The sequence below is a fragment of the Octopus sinensis genome, linkage group LG9 (assembly GCF_006345805.1).
Source record: "Octopus sinensis linkage group LG9, ASM634580v1, whole genome shotgun sequence".
In the NCBI taxonomy this organism is placed as follows: domain Eukaryota; kingdom Metazoa; phylum Mollusca; class Cephalopoda; order Octopoda; family Octopodidae; genus Octopus; species Octopus sinensis.
Genome location: NC_043005.1, coordinates 20573898 through 20594943, shown reverse-complemented (window position 1 = coordinate 20594943; position 21046 = coordinate 20573898). Strand labels below are relative to the sequence as shown.

At 37.8% G+C, this 21046-nt stretch overlaps 1 long non-coding RNA gene across 1 annotated transcript in view; it reads right to left on the bottom strand.

The window, feature by feature from the left end:
• The window catches only part of LOC118764788, a 121079-nt gene that overhangs the window by 31226 nt on the left and 68807 nt on the right, over positions 1–21046 (bottom strand). The window lies entirely within an intron of this gene.

Genomic DNA, 21046 nt, shown 5'->3' with positions numbered 1-21046 from the left:
TTAGATGGATATCCACTGCCAAATATGCATGATATGGTCACAAAAATAGCTCAATTAAATTATTTTAGCACACTAGATCTCAAAAGTGTATATCATCAAGGTGAGATTCCAGTCGAAGATCAACCTTAGACGGCTTTCAAAGCGCAGGGAAAATTGTATCAAAGCAAATGTATTGCTTTTGGACTTACAAATGTAGTACCCTGTTTCCAGAGAGTGATCGATAATATAATCGAAAGCCATAATTGTAGAGCTAATTTTGCATATATCGACAACATAACTGTGTGCGGTAAATCGAAGGAAGAACATGATCGAAAGTTAAAACATTTTCTTCAAGTTGCTAAGGTCTGTAATTTAACTTTTAATGATACCAAATGCATTTACAGCACTACACGGATTCGATTGCTTGGCTATGAAATTCAAAATGGTAACTTGAAACCTAACCCTGACCGGGTAAAACCCTTACTAGAACTACCTATTCCTAGTACCCACAAAGCATTGAGTCGAATTGTTGGTCTATTTGCGTATTATTCTAAATGGATTCCCAAATTCTCTGACAAGATAAAACCGTTGGTTGATACTAAATATTTTCTTTTGAGTGAACTAGCCTAGTCAAGTTTAAAAACTTTACGAGATGGTTTAGCAAACGCTATTTTAAAAGTGATTGATGAAATCCTTCCTTTCTCAATAGAATCAGATGCATCAGAAGTAGCTATAGCTGGCATTTTACACCAAAACGGAAAGCCAGTTGCATTTTATTCAAGAACCCTCATCCCAAATGAGTGTCGTTATTCTTGTATTTAAAAAGAGGCAATGGCAATTGTGGAATCTGTGAGAAAATGGTCTCATTTTCTTCTTGGACGTAACTTCACACTAATAACTGGTCAAAACAGTGTGGCTTTTATGTTTAATTGTCAAAAGCGCAGTAAACCTAAAAACATAAAGATAATGCGTTGGCGAATCGAACTAGCCCAGTATAAATTTGATATCATTTACCGCCAAGGCAAGTTTAATGCTGCATCTAATACTTTATCGCATACTTATTGCACAGCTACGACTGATAATGAACTGTATTGTATTCATGCAGCGCTGTGTCATCCTGGAATCACACGATTGTTTCATTATATTAAAGTTAAGAATCTATCTTACTCTGTAGATGATGTAAAGCGTATAACTAAAAATTGTGTAATATGTTGTGAGGTGAAGCCTTGCTTTACTAAAACCTCTGTTTCGTCAGTAATTAAATCTACTCAAGCTTTTGAAAGATTGAGTGTTGATTTTAAAGGACCCCTACCTTCAGTGTCAAAGAACCATTATTTTTTAACTGTTGTGGATGAGTATTCATGTTTTTCGTTTATTTTTCCCTGCACTGATACTAGTGCTCATTCCGTTATTAGTAATTTGAAGGTTTTGTTTAATCTTTTCGGATTTCTTGCTGTTATTCATAGTGATAATGCTAAATGTTTTGTATCCAAAGAACTTAAACAATTTCTGCATGATAGGGGTATAGCGATTACTCATTCTACTGTGTACAATCCTCGTGTGAATGCTCAATGTGAAAGGTATAATGGAGTAATATGGAATTCCATTAAATTGGCCTTACATAGCAGAAATATACCAGTTTCTCAATGGGAAGTCGTGCTTCCAGAAGTTTTACATTCGCAACATTCATTATTATGCAGGCAACTAATGAGACACTGCATGAGAGATTCTTTAAATTTCCTAGATGTTCTATGTGTGGTGTTTCTGTTCCTACTTGGTTAATGCAAGGACCTGACAAAGTATTTGTTAAATGACATGTATGCAATAAGCATGATCTGTTAGTAGATGAAGCCCAATTGGTACAAATTAACCCTAACCACGGGAGGGTACAGTACCCAGATGGACGTGAAAGTACTGTGTCCATTAGAGATTTCGCTCCTACTGGGAACATGACTGAGGAGTATCAGTTAAGTAAGGATCAAACTAATGTTGCTGACACTGATTCTACTCAAGTGCATGAAAACCGTGGTGATTTTTCAAATACCATGATCGATTCTGTCCCACCTACACCAGCACAAGAATCAGAAACTCAAACTACTTTGCACTGGCGTTCATCCAGAACAAAAAATGTTCCTGATAGTTTAAATTTATGATTGATCATGTGTTACGCTTATGAAAAGCCTCATTATTACATTGTTGTGATTGGCCCATGTTTATGTTTGTATTTTACATTTTGTTGGTTAATTGTTCTTTTTTTTTCTTTAGAAGGGAAAATGTGATTTTTGTTTTGATCACATGATTTTGATTGTCTCGATTGCTGTTATATGCCTGCAGTGCGACTGCGCGGAATTCTGTTCTGTTTGCAGACATGTTCAGTTTGATTTTAGTTAGTGTAGAATGCATAAAAATGTTATTGCATTGAAGTTTGGTTTTCCTTACAATTTAGCAATCTTTGTTTGTTATGTATATTACTGTATTTTTAGTCGATTAAAACCTTTTAAACTTTGATATTCGAGTCTGGGTTTTACAGAATTTCTCTCACAAAGACAACAAAAAAATATAACAAAACTACATTAAGGTGACCCACTCTACGCACGGGTAAGAGTGTGGTTGTTACTTTTTCTTGCTTCCTTTCTGTTTTTTATCATCACATTCTCCCTCTTTGTTTCTCTCTCCTTTCTCTCTTACTTTCCCACTCTCTTACCCTCCCTTTCTCTCGGACTTTCCCTCACTTTCTCTTACTCTCTATCTTTCTCTATCTATCTCTCTCCCATTTATAAACAACAAAAGATCTTGATAAGTTGAGAAAGAAAGTAGTTTGAAAGATCAATCATAAATATCAGGCAGTGACAACAGAAAATTCTGCTTCAAGGCAGACAGCAAAACACTAACATTTAAAAGGGACAGACGAACTTGTGAGCTGAATAAAAATAAAAAATATTGGAAACCAAAGTTTGAAGGGATAGAATCTGAGGAGAGTAGTGTCACAATGGCTGGCATTTCTTAACGATGGACAGCAACGTAGTGGCAGTTTAACGGCTGGCGTAACATTTTGAACTTGATGTAAAAGAAAATTCCTAAACACCAAGTGGTCGGTTGAGCTGAAAATATGTACACCTATGTTAAGAGTGCTGGCGAGTTTGCATGGCAACTATTTTTTTCCTCAAATGAAAGGCGTGACCTCTAGGACAAAATTTCTCATCTTATAAAATGTGGCCCGTGTAGACCCGAATGAAATCGGGTTATATTAACCAAAATGTGAAAAGGGGTCTAAATGGGCCTGGAAGGGGATTAAAATTTACAGGAGCGGGTGTTTAGGAATTTTCTGTTACATCAAGCTAAAAAATTTGCGCCAGCCTTTAAATCTTCAATGTGTTGCTGTCCGTGATGAAGAAATTTTGAATGCTTGCCATGGTGAGTCTACTGTCATGAGAAAGAATCACTTCAGAACTTGGTGTTTAGGAATTTTCTTTTACATTAAATTCAAAATTTTACGCCAGCCGTTAAACTGCCACTACGTTGCTGTCCGTCGTTAAGAAATGCCAGCCATGGTGACTCTACTATCCTCAGGTTCTATCCCTTCAAACTTTGGTCCGATAGAAAGGGAGGTAAGAGAGTTGGAAAGTAAGAGCGAAAGGAGAGAGAACAAAGAGGGAGATGTGCGTAGAGTGGGTCACCTTAAGGCTATCTGATTCATAAGTATTTGTTCTCATGATTTTGTGGTTTGTAGCGATAATAATTCTCTCTATGAATGCAGACAGACGTAGAGAGAGAGAGAATGTGGGAGAAAGAGTGAAGGCGGCGGGGGGAAAGATAGAAGACACTGTCAAACGACATTATAGAGAGAAAGTGAAACGAAGGGAGGAAAGAGTATGGACAGAAGACAGACAGATAACAGAATGAGAGAAGACTTGTCAAAGTGTGCGCTTTTTCCCTAGTAACCACACCTTTTAAGACAGGAATTTCTAATGTAGCCCACTCACGTCCTCATCTCATTATACATGTCCCTGTAAATTTTGGAGTCAATCTGATGGGATCTAGTAGCCTTTAACCCGTTCCAATGCCAAAACCAGACAAACAAACAAACTTTTCGCATTTCATATTTATAAATATTAACTAGCTTAAGGTGACCCACTCTACGCACGGGTAAGAGTGTGATTGTTATTTTCTGTTGCATCGTTTCGGCACGTAAAAAGCACCATCCGAACGTGGCTGATAGCAGTGCCGCCTTGACTGGCTTCTGTGCCGGTGGCACGTAAAAAGCACCAACCGATCGTGGCCGCTGTCAGCACCCCTCCCCCCCTGGGACGAAAAAAGTACCCACTACAATCACGGAGTGGTTGGCGTTAGGAAGGGTATCCAGCTGTAGAAACACTGCCAGATCAGACTGGAGCCTGGTGCAGTCTCCTGGCTTCCCAGACCCCGATCAAACCGTCCAACCCGTGCTAGCACGGAAAACGGACGTTAAACGATGATGATGATGATGAGGGTGATGATGATTCTCCCTCTTTGTTTCTCTCTCCCTTTCCCACTCTGTTACTCTTCCTTTCTCTCGGACTCTCCCTCGCTTTCTCTTACTCTCTATCTTTATCTATCTATCTCCCATTTATAAACAACAAAAGATCTTGAGTAAGTTGAGAAAGAAAGTAGTTTGAAAGATCAATCATAAATATCAGGCAGTGACAACGGAAAGGTCTGCTTCAAGGCAGACAGCAAAACACTAACATTTAAAAGGGACAGACAAATTTGCGAGTTGAAAAAAAAAATATTGGAAACCAAAGTTTGAAGGGACGGAATCTGAGGATAGTAGAGTCACCATGGCCGTCATTTCTTAACGACAGACAGCAACGTAGTGGCAGTTTAACGGTTGGCATAAAATTTTGAACTTGATGTAAAAGAAAATTCCTTAACACCAAGTTTTGAAGTGATTCTTTCTCACGACAGTAGACTCACCATGGCAAGCATTCAAAACTTCTTCATCATGGACGGCAACACATTGACGATTTAAAAGGCTGGCGCAAATTTTTTAGCTTGATGTAACAGAGAATTCCTAAATATTTCAAAACTGGAAAATTTTTCAAATTTACAGAAAAATTTTTGTTAACGACGGTCGGCTTGAGCATACAAATAAATTCTTTTTATCCACGCAAAAATAAATAATATCTGTTACCTTTCTGAAAGACCTGTGGTAGGTATATTTAAACTTTTGCGGCTGTCATTGAGAGACGCGTTGGAGAAGAAAGAGAGACGGCGGAGGTGCCAAACGTCGTTATAGAGAGAGAGAAAATGGAGAGAAGAGGGAAAGAGAGAGATCGAGGAAGAAAAGGTGATATATGAAAGAGAGGACTGAAAAATGAAATATTTTGAAACCTAAAGATGATTTGTTTTAAGAGAAAGATTATCATGATTGTGTGGTGGTGCTGGCGATGATAATTCTCTTTATGAATGCAGACAGACGTAGAGAGAGAGAGAGTGACAGTGCTGGCGAAGGAAATATAATAGACGCTATCAAATGACGTTATAGAGAGAAAGTGAAAGGAAGGGAGGAGAGAAAGAGAGAGAGAGAGAGAGAGATGGAGGAAGACAAGCAGACAATAGAATGCGATGGCGGCGAGGGTAAGATAATAGACGCTGTGAAACGACGTTATAGATAGAATGTGATGGAAAGGGAGGAAAGAGAGTGATGGAGGAAGACAGATACATAAAAGAATGAGAGGAGACTTGTCAAAGTGCGTTTTTGGCCCAAGCAACGACACCTTTTAAGATGGGGATTTCTATCCTAGCCCACTCGCATCCTCACCTCATTTTACATGTCCCTGTAAATTTTGGAGTCAATTCGACGAGATCTAGTGGCCTTTAACCCGTTCTCAATTCCAAAACCAGACAAACAAACAAACTTTTCGCATTTCAGAATTATAATATAGAGATCACCAAGAAAGAAACAATAATAAAGAAGTTATCTACATTACCATTACAAATAAGCGCAACTGGAGTCCATTTACTGTTCTTTCCACATACTGACTTTTTGCTTGGTCCATCTCGACAGCTATAGGTCACTTCAGATTTATAGGCTGTGTTTTTGTAAACCTTTGATGCACCAGCAACATCTTTTGGCGGTCCACAGTCAATGGTCAGTGTAACTGAAATTGAAAAGAGAACTTGATAACAAGATTGCTTGCATGTCATGCAGTGGAAGACAATGAAGTAAAAATGACTAATTTAGAATAGATGATATTGAGTGAAGCAAATGGAAGACATTTTCACACAAATATAAGTACATGCAAATATGTATGTATGCATGTGTGTGTGTATGTATGCATGCATGCATTTATTTGTACATATGTGTGTGTGTGTGCATATATATATATATATGCATGTGTACATATATATATATGAATGTAATATAAATATAGATCAGGTCATCCCGTAAGTTCTGTCCGATTTTACCTTATTTTAAAATTGAATGAAATTTAATAGTATTCTAAAATGTCTAATGGAATTAAAAATTATTTTTATGCATTTGTGTACATCTAAGCTAATTAAATATTATTATAATAATAGAATTAAATTTTCTTTGATTAAAACCCTTTCTAACATGGAAGTATCCAAAGGGCATTTGAGGCTCATAATGTTTTATGAGTACGAAAAAGGAAATTCTGCAGCCGAAGCAACTCGAAACATACACTCAGTTTATGGGAAAGAATGCTTGAATGAAAGAACTTGCAGAAGATGGTTTACAAAATTCAGAAGTGGATATTTCAGTCTTGAAAACGAAGATCAAACAGGACATCCAGTTGAGTTTGATGATAAGCTCCTTTAGGCATTACTTGAATAAAATTCTGCATTATCAGTTGAAGAACTGGCAATAAAGCTTAGTTCAAACCATACAACTGTTCATCATCATCTTCAACAACTTGGAAAGGTTCCTAAACTTGGAAAATGTGTGCCTCATGAATTGTTCAAAAGCAACTGCAAATCCCAAGCTGACATTTGCTCTTCTCTCCATTCTCGTGAACTCATTTCACCCTTTTTGGATAAACTTGTGATTGGTGACAAAAAATGGATCTTCTATTGAAATGTTAAACATCACAAACAGTGGCTTGGTAAAAGGGAAAAAGCTCAACCACAACCAAGAAGGGAACTTCATTGGGAAAAGGTTCTTCTCTCTATCTGGTGGGATTGCAAAGGAGTAATTCACTTTGAATTGTTCCCATCTAGTGCAACAATCAATGCTCAAGTCTACTGTCAACAATTAGAGCATTTGAACCAAGCTTTGAAGAAAAAAAGACCTGCTCTAGTGAACTGCAAGGGAGTGATGTTTCATCAGCACAATGTGCAACCCCACACTGCAAAGATCACATCACAAAAGATCGAAGAGCTTGGTTGGGAAAAAATTCCTCATCCACCTTATTCTCCCAACCTTGCTCCTTCAGACTACCATTTGTTTTGTAGTTTACAGAATCATTTGGGGGACATAACTTTCACAAGCCAGGAGGAGGTCGATACTGACATTTCAGAGTTCTTTGCTTTGAAACCAAAAGATTTTACATTGATGGGATTAATAAGCTTGTAAATAGATGGAAGGAAGTCATAGATAATCAAGGAAAGTACACTAATGATTAAATTTCAATATAGCATTTGATCACTTGTTTTCTTTATTCAAAATTCAGACAAAACTTATGGGATGACCTGATAGTAGAATTAGAAACAGAATTTCTTGTCAAAAGCAACGGGGTATTGATTCCGCACTTGCCCTATTTGCCAGATTTAGCTTCTGCCGACTTCCATCTCTTCTGCAAGATGAAAATGCAGCTCAAAGGTTGCCATTTTAACACTGTCAAGATCCAGAGTGAATCAAAAAGGTCCTTGGTTCACTTACCGAAACAACTTCCAAGCTAGATTCTGAAAGTGGCAGGAATGCTGGGACTAGTGTATTGCTGCACAGGGTAACTATTTCAAAGGAGAATGTTAAAAGGTAGGTAAATAGGTTATTTTTTATTAACCATATCTAGTCTGAGAACCTTTTGATACCACTTTGTGCATGTATATATATATATATGATGCCAGCCCCCTCTGGCTCCTGTACTGGTGGCATGTAAAAGCACTATCCAAACATGGTCGATGCCAGCCTCCTCTGACCCCTGTGCTGGTGACATGTAAAAAGCACCCACTACACTCTCGGAGTAGTTGGCATTAGGAAGAGCATCCAGCTGTAGAAACACTGCCAGATCAGATTGGAGCCTGGTGCAGCCTCCTGGCTTCCCAGACCCCAATTGAACCATCCAACCCATGCCAACATGGAAAACGGACGTTAAAAACGATGATGATGTTGATGATATATATACAGGGTGTGGTGAATAAATTGTTGTCAAAATTACACAAAAATGAAAATAAATATATTTACCAAAATTACATAAAAATATCATGAAATGCTAAGGTGAAAATTCTTTTCAATAAAATCGCCATTGGCTTCAATCATGGCCTCCAGACAACTTCCAAATATCCTGCAACTCTCCTGGACAATTTCCCTAAGTTGCCATAATCCTTGCTTTCAGTTCATCTTTGGTGTTATAAGCAGTTTTGTTGGTTTCTCACTCAACTGTGCACCTCACATGATAATCAAAGGGATTGTATCAGGGAAGTTAGGTGGTCAGATGCTAGGGGTGATGTGATCGCAGAAATTGTCTGACAGCCATAACTGGTTTCTGCTGCTTGTGTGGCATGGTGCATATTCCTCTTGCCAGACATAGGGTCTTCTAGCAGCCACTCTCTTGACCCAGGGCAGCAGTACCTCCTCCTGGTACTTAATGTTGACACCATGATGAGTCTGAGGACATGTGGGAAGATGAATGGAGGCATAACGTTGCCATCACTAGCAATTACTGCAAACACCAGGATGTTGATTGGATGTTTGGTTTTTATCACTCTCAGTACATGTTTTGGGACAGAGCAAGCCAATGGCTGTTCTGTGTGTTCATCATCTGATCCTGGCAGAAATTTTCTCATCTGAGAAAAATCAAAGCATGTTCAGTTGGAGGTGATGCTTGAGTTTGTTCAAAAGCTTCATAGTGTGGTTTTCTGTCTTGTCCTTGATGGCCTGGGATTAAGATAAGCCCTTTCTCATCTTATGTGAAGAATATCGAATCTCTTCATGTACTAGCTGCTTAATAAGAAATTCAGACACTGCCATGTCCCTGGTGATGGACCTGATTGACTTGGAGATTGACCATCATCAATCATAGCCTGGATCTCACCAACAAATTTAAGAGTTCTTTTCTTTTCTCAGAACAATCAGAGGGAGTTTTCTGAGCTGCCATACCTTCATAATCACCTTGACTCATCCAACTCTTTCCGAATCCTCTCTGCTCTGTCCTCAGATTGACACCTAAACACTCCAAAATGTTTGCATCGGAGCTTCCGGTGCAAATGCCAAGCAGTACAGCATGTCATTTCCCAATTTCTGGCAGAGTGAATTGTGCCATGGTGCTGTTTTTTTCACAGACAGTGCCCAGTTGATCCTACTATACTATACAATGCACATACATGAAATTAAATATAAAATGGTGACAATTTACCCATCGCACCCTGTATGTATGTATGTATGTATGTATGTATGTATGTATGTATGTATGTATGTATGTATGTATGTATACATATACATATGTATATATACATATGTATATATACATATATATATATATATATATATATATATATATATATATATATATATATATATCGGAGTGGTTGGCGTTAGGAAGGGCATCCAGCTGTAGAAACACTGCCAGATCTGACTGGCCTGGTGCAGCCTTCGGGCTTGCCAGACCCCAGTTGAACCGTCCAACCCATGCTAGCATGGAAAGCAACGTTAAATGATGATGATGATGATGATGATGATATGTATGTATATATATGTGTATATATATAAATATATATATGTCTATATGTATGTGTCTTAGTATCTGCATTTGTACCACCATTTGACAACCAGTGTTGGTGTTTTTACATCACTATCCTTGCTGGCCAACCAAATGGTCCTGGGTTCAGTCCAACTGCTTGACACCTTGAGCAAGTGTTTTCTATAGCCTTGGGCTGACCAAAACCTTATGAATGGATTTGGTAGACGGAAACTAAAAGAAGCCCATCATATATATATGTATATATCTATGTGTGTGTCTTTGAGTCTGTGTGTGTACCACCACCACTGCTTGATAACTGGTGCTTACATCCCCGTAACTTAACAGTTCAGCAAAAGGCACTAATAAATAAGTACCAGGCTTTTAAAAATATAAGTCCTGGGGTTAATTTCTTCAGCTAAAACCCTTCAAGGCCTCAGCAAGGCAGCAGTCAAATGACTGAAAGAAGCAAAAGATAAAAGACACACACACACATATATACATATCTGTATTGAATTTCATGATGTAACTGAGTGGATTAGGAAACTGCTGAAAACTCAACAGAAACATTAGAACTCTTTGGCTTTTAACATTCCCAGTTTTATTAGCTTAAACACACACACACACATGTACATATGTGTAAATACAAACAAACACACATGCATACACACGCATATAAAATAAAGTGAAAACACTCTACTGACCTGGGTTAATGACATAAGTATCCCAATCTTCAGCATTAGGTTCGAGGTTACGAATCAAGTGGGTCACATTACTCAGATCACAAATTTTAGAACTTTCTTGATACTCATAAGAGTTACATCCTGGAGTTTGATAACAAGTATGCTCACACTCCTTTAAGCTCACATTTTTCAGCTGACCAAATGTATCATAACCTGGTATCGAAGCTTTTTTAAATATTAAAACACCTTCAGCTAGAAAGAAAAGAAAGAAAACAAGAAATACATTTCATACTTACACACACACACACACATTAAATATTATATAGCATCTGGTGCATAATTCATTTTAAATGGACAATCTATTACAAACAAATAATTCATTGGAAAATGACAACTTAGAATTTGAGCTGTAGCACATGTTGAGACAGATTTGAAAATTTATTTCAAAATTGAAGTTGCATATGCCCACTTCTACGTCCATCTTCTATTGGTGTACTTTTAAAGGGTCAAGGTGTAAACCAACATATCAAGGGTTGTTGTGGTAATTCAGTCTTAAGCAAAAGCATACCATCAGAAGAGGGTTGTACAAATGGCTTAGCTACATTCTAAACAGTGAGGCAAGGTTCCAAGTAGGTCTCATTATGTATTAGAGTTCCCATTAATTCTTAGGAGGGTGACTTATACCGAAAAATAATTTTGTGGATGGCCTGTGTTTTTATATTAAATTGTTCATATGAAATTTTATTTAAAATTTCAATTACATGGTACTTCTACATAATTATCTGTTATATAGTCTCATGTTAAATATATATATAATTTTATTGTTCCTCTTACTTATCAATGTCTAAGATAAATTTCAGCCTCACGTCTCATGTTAAATATATAATTCTATAGTTCCTCTTACTTATCGATGTTTAAGATAAATTTAGCTCACGCATCTACCCTAAATCTGCAACATATCTCTCTCTCAATTAGGTCTCTTATAACTACTACTAAGTATTCCTTTTCCAAAGATGAGAGGCGCCCCTTCATGGCTGCTAGTTTTCGTGGTACCCCACAACATAGACTGGTAGTTAGTGACTTTAGGATCAGGACTAAGAGGACAACCAGAAGATGATCAACATGGAGAAGAAGGGTCTGGAAGCTTAAAGATCCTGCAAATGGACAGAGATTTAAAGACATATTACTTGAAGCCTTTGATGAAATAGAAGGAAATATAGCTTCACATGGGGTAGAAGACAACTGGAGGTTTCTAAGAGACAACCTGAGAGCCACTGACCAGATCTGTGGTTGGTGCAAAGTCCCCTCAAGACCCAAAATAACGTCGTGGTTGAATAATATTGTTGACAGGGATATTAGACAAAAGAAACAGGCTTGGAAGGACTGGAAGAACGGTGGTAGCAGGGAAGTGTATCAGACTGTCACAAGGGAAGCTAGGAGGCAGGTGTATTTAGCCAGAGGGGAAGCAGATAAGAAAACATTTGCCAATGTTCTGCACCGTGAGGATGAAAGACTTGAGGTATTTCGTGTTGCAAGACAGTGTGTGAGAGAGAATCGTGATGTGGTAGGAGAGAAATCTGTTTGCATGGATGATGGTTCACTTGCGCTAAATGAGGATGCAAAGAGAGAAGTTTGGAGACGCCACTATGAAAGGTTGCTGAATAAAGAAAATGAATGGGATAAAGAGAGTCTGCCGAATGTTGACTCAACAGAGGGACCAGCTATCCGAGTTGACAGTTCCTTGGTAGTTAAGGCGATTAGAAGCATGAAGACAGGGAAAACCCCAGGCCCATCAGGAATTACTACAGAGATGCTCAAAATATCTGGTAGTGTCAGCTATAGCCTAGTCACCCGTATAGTTAACCAGGTGATACACGAAGGAGTCATTCCCAATGACTAGTGTAGCAGCATAATAGTCAACTGCTACAAAGGTAAAGGTGACGCCTTAGATACAAATAACTACAGGGGTATCAAGCTGTTGGATCAGGTAACGAAGGTTACAAAGAGGGTCATAGCCCAACTAATTAGAGAGAGAGTCAGTTTAGATGAGATGCAGTTTGGGTTCGTGCCAGGGAAAAGTACCACTGATGCTATATTCCTGGTAAGGTAGCTGCAGGAGAAATACCTAGCCAAAGATAAGCCCCTGTAGCTGGCTTTTGTTGACATGGAGAAAGCCTTCGACAGGGTCCCCCGATCCCTTATCTGGTGGTCAATGAGGAAACTAGGGATAGATGAATGGTTAGTGAGAGCTGTGCAAGCCATGTACAGGAATGCTGCTTGTAAGGTGAGGGTGGGCAACGAGTACAGTGAAGAATTCCGAGTAGAGGTAGGGGTCCACCAAGGTTCAGTCCTCAACCCCCTCCTATTTATCATAGTTTTCCAGGCAATAATGGAGGAATTCAAGACAGGATGCCCCTGGGAGCTCCTCTATGCTGAGGACCTTGCTCTAATTGCTGAGTCACTATCAGAACTGGAGGAGAAATTTCAGGTGTGGAAGCAAGGATTAGAATCGAAGGGCTTTAGAGTCAACCTAGCTAAAACCAAAGTCCTAATAAGTAGGAAGGTAGACAAATCACAAACGCCTTCAGGTAGATGGCCCTGCTCGATCTGTAGAAAAGGTATAGGTAGAAACTCTATAAGATGTACCATGTGTAAGCTATGGACAGATAAGAGGTGCAGCAATGTCAAAGGAAGGCTAACTAAGAAAATAGTTTTTTTATGTAGCAGATACTCAGGAGCAATAAACACTGAAAATGCACAGAGACCAACTTCCACCACATTCCAGGGAGAAAAACTAGAAATAGTTGATAGCTTCCGTTACCTAGGTGACCAAGTCAGTGGGTGTGCTGAAAGTGTAACTGCTAAAGTAAGAATAGCCTGGGCAAAGTTCAGAGAGCTCTTACCTCTGCTGGTGACAAAAGGCCTCTCGCTCAGAGTAAAAGGCAGACTGTATGATGCATGTGTACGAACAGCCATGCTACGTGGTAGTGAAACATGGGCCATGACTGCTGAGGATATAACACAAAAGTTATGACCTCCAAATATGACGGATATAAATCTCATGGACTACTATGGTTAGAGCATTATTAAAAGGGAGATTAATCAACATCCTTGTGTTGTCATTGTTTCTTTGTAGGATTGTTTATCAGGTCTTTGTGAGCCTTTCAATGGCAGCAACTAGGATAGCAGGTACTTTTACTGAGTGCAAAAACTTTAGTAGCCATGTGTGGGGAATAGATTTGAATGCTCTCCTATAATCAAACAATATTAGCACAGGGATTTTGCAATGTTTTCTTACTTTGGACAGCATAGCTTTGTTTATCAAAAGGTATCTGGCACATCCCATCATTCCCTTCTCTCCACCTGCAGGCTCATCAGTCACAATGTCATTGAATTCACTGATCCTGAAGGAATTGGTTGAGACAGCTCGTATAAAGTTGTTTAGGCATATAGTTTTCTATCAACTGAGAGCTTTCATTTTTGGCAATAAGATTCATCCATGCTACAGCAATCTGATTTGGAATGTATATTTTAATACATACACATATGTATGTATGTGTGTATGTACACAGGTATACTCACATGTAAGTAGGTAGGTAACTATATGTTTGAAATTATTAGTTCAAGAACAATGTTGGAAAATCTCACAAATGATATATGCATGCATGCATGGAAACTACACAATTATATACATATCTATATGCATACACATATATATTCAAATACCTCTCATGTATATGCACACACATATGCATGTGATTTTGTTTTTCAATGACTTCATAATATAATGACTGAAGTTGTATGTTCTGGTAAATAAGGAGTGGGTTCATTGAGTAAGCTCAAGGTTATGGTGGGTAGATCATTTTCCTGTTCCTCAAGCCTCTAGATGAAACAAGAGACAGTTAAATTTTTCCTTGTACATGAACTTAAAGGAGTATATATGTTGAGTGAAACTTTCCTTGAAGTTATTTAAGTCCCATGTAGTTCATTTACAATTCATCAGATAGAGTGAGAGTTGCTCAATAAATCACTGTTATTGTGAGACAGATGTCTCTAGGTGGAGATGGGGAGTGGTTGAGGTAGTTATAAGCAAATGTGTGGGAAAAGGCTGGACAAGTGTAAGCTTTTCTGTAGTCACAAAATGCTGGAAGTAATGTTATCTGGACAGGAGTAACAAACTTTAACACTATGCACATTCATAAGCTTAAAGTAATTGTGTGTGCTGGAGAAATGGAGTTTAAAGTAAGGCTGAAAAGTTCTTGCATGTGTTCATGGAGACATTTAGGTTGATGAGAGGAGTAAATTCAAGAGAATTTTCTCATCTTAATTCTCTTCAAGCATTGAGGGGGATGATACTCTGTTTATATTAATTTGTCTCTAAAGTCAGTCCTAGCTAACACCTTGTTATTTTGTAAATATGCTACTAAAATAACTATCTGAGGATAAATTGGAGACTGTTTGCTTACTTTGTTGCTATTATAGCTTGGGAATAATAGCTGAAATTCCTATGAAAGTGTCTTCTGCATTTGTAAGCCATTCTTACAATACACGCATCCTCATAGATATACAGAGAAAGAGATCACCTTTCTCTTTGATCCAAAACAATTTATCACAAAAACAATGACATGCCAGATTTCAGAAGTATCCAAATATTGAAGTCATTAAACCTAGTGAATTTCCCTTGATGTCCAGGGTTTCGATAAAAACAGTCAAAATCTCTCAGATCAAACTATGTATTTGCTGGCTGTTTTGTTCTCAATACCATGAAACAACTCTGAATAGGAAATTATTTTATGCTAAGCAGATTATTTAGTCCCAGCAGACAATTTCTCTGATTCCAGTAGTATGAGAAACTGTATTATTTTCAAGTAGTAAAATGGTTGGCCATAGGAAGGCTAATAACCATGCTAAAATATAGGACACACACAACCACATAGATAGGTTTTACTTTTTCTCTTATTTTGTATAACACAGTGTGAAGGACAGCAGCTAGTCACAAGGTATTGTCTGAAACCCTTGCCACCTAGTGGTACCACTTCTAACTCATTATATTCTGTTTTCAAATTCTGCCAAGGTCAAGTTTGCATTTCATCCCTTTGGCTTAATATAAATACAGGATTGATGATATCTGCTATCAGTGACCCTCAAAGCTGCTGGTTTTGCACCAAAATTTGAAATCATTACCACCACCACCACCACTACGGTTAATAAAAACAAGAGTTGCCTTTTCTACACTAAAAGCCTGACTGAAAACATGCATAAAATGTTGCAGGTGAACAAATGTTGTATGAAAATGTCCTAGCAGTATTTACAGTTGCTTATGTATAGAATGTGTCTATGTTTGTCTATATAGGTAAACGTGTTAATGTCTTTACAGATGTGGTTGTTTATATATTATGCAGCACAAATGAAATGGCAAATTTCAGAAAAAAAAGAGGGAAAGAGAATCCAATAATAAAACACCAAAAATACTTACATTTTACTCGTTGGTAGTAATCTCTACTTTCATCTGTCTTTAATGTCTTGGAGAGTTCTGCACTTTTCTTTGATAAGTAACAGTTTCCATTTCCTTTAACTATTTCAAATGCTAAACAATTTTTGTCAGACAAACATTTTTTTGCACAAGCATCTGCTGTTACATTTTTCTTACTCCACAATGTTTTCCCAGTTACATCCAGAACTGCATCTGCTACTTTCGCAAAATGGAGCTGAGAATCTAAAGTTAAAGTAAAATTTTAATGAATGAAAACAACAACAACCATAATAATAATTTCTAACATATAAAGAAAGTCAAAACTTTGAGAAACAGTTGGCCAATTAAATTGACCCTACACTTGAATGGTATTTTATTTTATTGGTCCCAGAAAAGTAAAGTTAACATTTGCCAGATTTGAACTCAGAGCCAGAACAAATACCACATTTTGTCTGATATCCTAATGATTTTGTCAGTCTATCACCCTTAACAACAAGAATAATTATAATTATTGTTGATAGTAACAATACTTATTGTCCTTAATTTTGATGAAAAAAGCCTACGGAATAGACCACGGGAACCTTGGGCAATAGTGTCATGCAAAAAAAAGACATTGCAGTAAGTGGCTCTCTTTTTTTCCTTTCCTTTTTTGGGTTAATAGGATGATGCTCAAGCTGGTTCCATCATTCACACGTGCCATCCTTGCTACATTCACCCATCATTTTTTGAAACATTCACTAGACAAAACTTCCCTCTCTACTCTCACCTTCCTCTTCAAGTGATACTTGAAGAAGTTGATGAGAGATTGACCAGAGAGGAAAGTGTTTGTCTCTAGACCTTTCAGATGCATCCACCATACACATTCTTTTGTCATAGCCACAAGTACGATGAAAATGGCTCTTCCATCCCATTTCAAGGAAGGAGGCACAACAATATTCATGATAGACTTGGTTGATGAGCTGACTCGTCCTACATGCGATAGCAGTCGTTCGACATAGGACTACAGGTCAGAAATGGTTGGACACTGTACAAGTGCATGCAGGATGGCTTTGTCACTCTGACCACATCTCAGACAGGTGAACCCCGTGTTTCTCGAGCCATACCTGTACAGCTTATCCAAAATGGGTAGCGCTTCTTGATAGCACTGCCAGGGATCTCTGGAAGTTCTCCATAGGTCCCGGCCCAAAAGTTATCTTGAACAGGTAGGTCAGGCATTCCTTATCAATGCCCAGGTTCACCCCAAGATCGTCATCGTACTTCCCCTCCACTAATCCCCTATAGAATGCTTTGGGTGTGTTGAAGTTGCCCAAGGTCAACCCAGGATGGCATAGTTGCTTGAGAGCAACACAAAACTAGCAGTGTCATTCACCCTTCCTCGGCCTCTTTTTGATCCACGACTGCAGTTCGGTCAAGGAGACGAGCTGCAGGAAAGTGCACCTCACAAACAGCGACCACACCTGTTCACTGTCGTCTACGTAGAGCCAGAGATGTCACAGTCTCAGCGCATCATCAACCATGGCATGCCCAGCCCTCCTAGACAGAGATAGAAAGAGAGAACCGATTTATATTACCTTTACAACCTGACGCTACTGGAGTCCATTTATTGTCCTCTTTACATACTGACATCAACTTTTGTCCTCCTGAACAAGTATATGTCACTTCAGATTTATAGGTGGTGGTAGTGTAGGACTTCTTTGCATTAACAACGTCTTTTGGTGATCCACAGTCAACTCTTGAGAAGACTGGAAGTGATAAGAGAAACTGATATCAATGATGAGTATATGTTTAAAAGAGGAGAAGAACATGGAGGTAAAAACAAATATAGAATAACAGCTTGACTGAAAAAACAAAAAGAAATTTTACATGGATATACATATATACATATGCTTGCTTGTATTATGTAAAAAAATGTGGCCATGTAAGTTGTGGCTTAGTTTTTTTGGGTTTTTTTCAGTGGGGATTGAGAATTGGTGACAGGAAGGATATCTGGCTGTGGAGGATCAGTCTTAGCAGGTTCTGTCTGATAAGCGCAGGCATGGAAAAGTGGATGTTAAATCATGATGGTGATGGACTATCATGTGATGACAAAGCAAGGAGACAGTAACACACTTATTTCTATATGTATATATATGTGTATATATGTATATACGTGTGTGTATGTGTGTCTGTGTGTTTGTACCCCCACTATCACTTGACAACTGATGTTGCTCTGTTTACGTCACGTAACTTAGCAGTTTGGCAAAACAAACCAGTAGAATAAGTACTAAGCTTACAAAGAATAACTCCTGGGGTCAATTTCTTCTACATATACATAAATACATACATATATATGTGTGTATATATATGTATATATATATATATATATATATATATATATATATATATATATATATATATAACGAACAGTAAGCATAATTAAATCTCAGAATGAGATTGAAACAGTAATCGCTCGATAATGTAAAGTATAGAAGCCATCTATGTGGTTCTATGTGGTTAGCCATGATAAGATGGCTTCTATACTTTACATTATATATATATATATATATATATTTATATATATATACACGCATATATATGCATATATATATGTATATATATATATATATATATACACATATATATACATATATATTCATTTCTCTGCCGAACGATGTCCAAAAGCTAAGATTTTTCTCTCATTTTTCTTTCCGTCCCCTTGCACTTCATTCGCCACTAATACCTAAAATGTATTATTCACTAAACAGCTTGTGTTTTTTTCATTGAAAATGTCTCCTCAAATATAATTTTAATTTTAGCCTTATTTCCTAATTTTGTTAAGATAATTATTCGTTTCTATTCGTTTATCCTCGTTTTTCAATTCACGTTCATTCTTATCCCCATAATGCTTCGCTTCCTTAATTGTTGTCATTCTTAGTTCCATATTTCGTCTTGCTTGCAGTGGCCATGATCGGTTGGTGCTTTTTACATGCCACCAGCACAGGTATCACAACTACAATTTCCATTTGATTTTGATTTTGATGTTGATGTACTTGACTCAATAAGTCTCCTCAAGCACAGCAGGTCACATGCCACCGGCACAGAAGTCAGTCAAGTCAGCACTGGTATTGGCCAAGTTCGGATGGTGCTTTTTACATGCTGCTGGCACATGTATCATAACTACAATTTCCATTTGAAATTTATTTTGATGTTGATGTACTTGACTCAATAGGTCTCCTCAAGCACAGCAGGTTACCCTACGATCCAAGGTAAGCACAGCAGGTCGTTCTGCAATCCAAGGTACTTTGGATGGGCTGGTGCTATGCGAAACTGGTGCAAGAAGCAGCCATGAACTCACATTATTTGTCAGGTCTTCGCAGTCACAGCATATCTCCAGAGATCTCGCTCGGTCTTTCATCATTGCCTCTGTGAGGCCCAACGTTCGAAGGTCATGCTTGACCACCTCATCCCATGTCTTCCTGGGTCTTTAATAACCTCATTTCCATCTTTTGACTTCAAGTGAACATATGATAAAGATTACTGTCCAAAAGCTTGCCACAAGAAACAATAATAACTTACAACGTCTTTCCTGTTATAGGCCACCTGTACTTCCTCAGACAAATTTCTCCACTAAGTGCCTTTAAGCCTCCTAAGTTCCTTTTGCAAGTCTACTTTCTGAGACTTGTACAACTTTTCTAGTTACACTTTGTTCTTAATGTTCGGGTCAAGAAGCTTTTCATGAGTGAACCTCTTTGTTGCTAAAAGCTCATTTATCACTGTATCGTTGGAATCAAACCAGGGTGTTTGTGCTAAATTTGAGTTTGCAGGAAAAGAAAACAAAAAATATCACATCTCAAAATAGTAGTATTTAAAAAAATCAAAATATATCAACAAAATTATGGTTGGGAGACAACAGTTTGCTCAAAGTAGCTACCCTCAGCTTCCACCACAGCCTCAAGATGGCTCCAGAACCTGGCACATTTGTTCCTCAGTGAGTCCCCAGGAAGATCTTCGAACTCTTCCTTGATCTTGTAAATACACAAAAACAAGCACACAATAAATAAGATGAAAACACTCTACTGACCTGGTGTCATTATATATACATCCCAATTTCCATTGTTGGGTTTAAGTACATCAGTCAACTGAGTCACATTACTAAGTCCACATGTCTTAGCTTTCTCACTGTATGCATAAGCATAACATCCATAATAATTTTGGCAAGCTTCATTGCACTGCTTTAAAGTCTTATCCTTAAGCTGATTGAAAGTATCCTTCGTGGGTATGCTAACGCTTTTAAGCTCCAAAGGCTTATTAGCTGGAAAAAGAAAACAAGAAATATATTTCTTACTCATCCTCCCATCCAAACACACACACATACACACACATTACATTCATATGCTCTTGTGTGTTTGTGTGTGTGTGTGTGTGTGTGTGTGTGTGTGTGTGTGTGTGTGTGTGTGTGCGTGTGCGTGTGTGTTCGTGCATAATTTTGTAAATGGATAATTCATAATGAAGATAATATTGATTCCCAAAATGACACTCTAATCAGAGTTCATGTGAGTTGTAATACATCTTCAGACTTATTTGAGACTTTATTGCAATACTTAGTTTGCAAACAATTCATTTGTACATCTCTTCTCTAATGATGTACTTTTCCAAGGCTGATATTACCTTAAAGAGGTCAAATTTTGTTAAGGCCATTCAATCTTAAACAAATTCACAGCATCAGAAGAATGATGTACAAATGGATTATCTACAACTGAAACATTCAGGCAAGCTGTTGTGTGTATATCATGATATATTAGAATTCACATTAACCCTTTGTATGCTAAAAATAGATCTGTTGATAGATTGTGTTTTTATAATTTACTGTTAATTTAGTAAACAATGCACCATATTGTTTTATATTTTATTCAAAATTTCAATTTGACAAGCAATTGGTGGTATTGTGTTGTTCTTATTTCACTGTTTAACATACATGGAAGTTGGCAGCTTACATGGATTTTAATACATATTCTGGGAGGTTCATGAAATGACCC